The following is a 3,232-nucleotide window of genomic DNA, read 5'->3' on the forward strand; positions in this document are numbered from 1 at the left end:
AGAGCATCACAGACATAAGAATGCACCCCCACCCAACAAGCACATGTTCAAGCACCCTGTAAACACCACAATAGAGTGTGTGAGCACTGCAACCACTTGTGTAGTGCCCAGGACGTCCACAACTAAGCATGTGCCTGAACACCACAGTGGCAACAGCAAAGGAAGAGTGGGAGAGAATTAATTCACATTTATTCATTTGCACTGTGTGTTTAATAACAGCCATCTTCCCCTCTCCAGAATCTCTTCAAGTAATGTACCACACTTAAAAGGTGCACAGGAGAGCTCTCTGCCCAAATGGAGACGTGTCTATAGTAGCAGAAATGGGTGAAGGAATGACCCAGTGCACAGCCACCATTCTTGCTGTCTCTTCTTTTATTCTAGTTGGGTGTAAGATTTCCCTACCTCTGCCTTAACCTTCATCATTTTATTTTGACCTGGCCAGAGGCTTTGCGTCCAGATCACAGCACACATGCGCCATTAGATTTGCAGGGTTTCTTAAAATGTCATTGTGAAGTCCCCTCTATCAGGATAATCTGAGGGCTTATTAAATATTGAGGACTGTGTACCTTGCCTCACACCTACTGGATAAGCATTTTGTATGGTGGAGCTACGAAATTTACATCTTAATCAAAGTTTTCAGACTGTTTGATGCACACAACAACTAAAGAGGGACATGTTCGATATTCTTTCAGCAGACTGACCTTAATTCCTAGCCAGACTACTGTGAATTGGACTAAAGCCAGGGGCATCTCCTGGGTTCCTCCCCTCCTGTCCAAGATGGTAGTGGATTCAGGAAAGGAACAAGAAACAACCTCAACTCTTTAAAATTAAGACACTGTTAAGTAAATGAAAAGGAAAGACAAAACCCAGGAAAATTACTTTCAAATCCTGTCTCCTAGAAGACTCAGAAATATCTAAAAATAAAAACAAAAAAAAACTCAAAAGAAAGCTTTTTAGGAGCCGGGAAGAGAGCTCAGTGGGCTGAGCAAGGCTCTGTAGACCCTGTTTCCATCCCCAGAACCACATCACCCTTGGAGCATCATAAAGAGTGACCCCTGAGAGGCTGGAGTGGATAGGACATTTGCCTTGTATGTGGCCAACCTGGGTTCAATCTCTGACACACCGTATGGTTCCCTGAGTCCATCAGAAGTGATCCCTGAGCACGGAGCCAGAAGTAACCCTGAACACCACTGGGGTGGCAAAAAAAAAGAAAAACCCCTGAGCACTAAGTCATGATTCACCCCTGAGCACTGTCAGGAGTAACCTATGAACAAGCATCAAACAAAACTTCTCTAAAGTAGAGGAATGGAGAGAAAATAAATACATGGGGGCAGCAAAATAGGAAAGGGAATAAGAAATACACCTTGTACACAGCTGACCCTGGTTCAATCTCCAGCACCAAATATTATTCCCTGAGCACCACCAGGAGTGATCCCTGAGCACAGAGCCAAGAGTAATACATGAGCACTCTCAGGTATTGTTTCAGTGGGCACATAACGGTGCAGTGCCAGTGAACTAGTTGATTTAGTTGTGCTGTTTAAAGCTCACCTATTAAGAAGGTCACTGTCACTGTCCCTCCGTTGTTCATCGATTTGCTCAAGCGAGCCCAGTAACGTCTCCATTGTGAGACTTGTTACTGTGTTTGGCATATCAAATACGTCACGAGTAGCTTGCCAGGGTCCGCCAGCGGGCGAGATACTCTCAGTAGCTTAGTAGCTTGCAGGGCTCTCTGAGAGGGGCGGAGGAATCGAACCTGGGTCGGCCGGATTGGCTGAGTGCAAGGCAAACGCCCTACCCGCTGTGCTATCGCTCCAGCCCCAGTACAATAAACTCTTAACTCTTAAGTTCTTAACCTTCTGAGTTTTGTCTTCAAATCTTTTATTCAATTCTCAAGAACCCACCAGCAGGGGAAAATCCACTTTCACACTATCAGTGTGATCCCCCAAAATAACAAACAACAAAAATGTGGATGAAGAGATGTTCAACAGCATTATTCACTAGGAAAATCCTAGACTCACACTGAGATGGCACTGCATTTTTTTTGACTGACAATACTGCGAGGGCATAAAGCAATTTGCAACCCTTCACATCACTAAAGGAAGTGTAAATGGCACCACCTCTTGAGAACACTGGCAGTTGTTTGCAAGCTGCACACGCACTTAGCCTGTGTGTCCTTTCCAAATTGGTTGTGGAAATCCTAACTGAATAATGGTGGAATGAGGGGGTGAGGCCTTAGGGAGCTGATTAGGTGATTAGGTCATGAGCATGGGGCTCTCATGAATGGGATCAGTACCTTTATGAAAGGAATTTCTAGAGAGCACTGTCACTGACTTAAAATATATCACCATGTGTCACGAATTTATGTGTCAGCCTTGTGCTGGAATCATGCCAGTCTTCCCTTTATCTGTACAATTTTAGTATATGTACTGCCCAAGTGAATACTCTCGCCCTCTTTTCTCCACAGGAGGTTTAAGAAAGTCAGCCATCTGCTGCTGGAAAAGGCTTTTCACCACCTGACCGTTCTGGCACTATGACTTTGGAGAAGCAGGATCCAGAACTGTGAGCAATCAATTTCTTTTATTTATAATTCATGGTACATGGTTCAAGTATCCACAATTACAGCAACAATTGAATCGGAAACACATAGCCACAGACACCTACAATGGGAAAGTTTATAGAATGCTATTTATAATGACCCCAAAGTAGAAACAACTCAAACACCCTACTGGCAGATAAATGTTAGTAACATTAGGGGGGAAAATGGAACAAACCATTGATATATGCACAACATGAGCGACTCTCAAAGGCATTATGGTGTGTGAAAAAAGTGAGAGACATAAGGCTACATCTTATATGATTCCATTTATATCACTTTTCAAAAAAGGCAAAGCTGTAGGGACACAAAACCTATCATTGGATGCCAGGAATCAGGAGCGGTGGGAGCAGATTGATTTGAAATGAGCAGTGGGAAACTTTTTGAGATGATACCAATTGTCGCTCTCTTGATTGTGGCAGTAATGACATGACTATATTTGTTTCTCAAAATTCACAGAACTGTATAGATAGGGGGATCAATAATTCAAGGTAAATAACACACATTAGCGTTGACCTTAGTAACAACAATGAAAGTTTGCTGTATAGTCTGTGTTCCCACAAAGCTGTTTGTGGTCATATATTCACAACTTTCTGAAGCAAGACTTAATTGTTCTAGTGGAGCTAAAATAAGAAAGCA

At 43.1% G+C, this 3,232-nt stretch overlaps 1 non-coding gene across 1 annotated transcript; it reads right to left on the minus strand.

Moving 5' to 3' along the window:
• Positions 1–2,332: 2,332 nt before the first annotated feature.
• LOC130039435 (U6 spliceosomal RNA) lies at positions 2,333–2,442 on the minus strand. The gene has a single exon (XR_008794864.1). It is a non-coding gene; the product is annotated as a U6 spliceosomal RNA (small nuclear RNA).
• Between the last annotated feature and the right edge of the window lie 790 nt (positions 2,443–3,232).

This window comes from Sorex fumeus, unplaced genomic scaffold (genome assembly GCF_029834395.1).
Source record: "Sorex fumeus unplaced genomic scaffold, SorFum_2.1 ptg000086l, whole genome shotgun sequence".
In the NCBI taxonomy this organism is placed as follows: Eukaryota; Metazoa; Chordata; class Mammalia; order Eulipotyphla; family Soricidae; genus Sorex; species Sorex fumeus.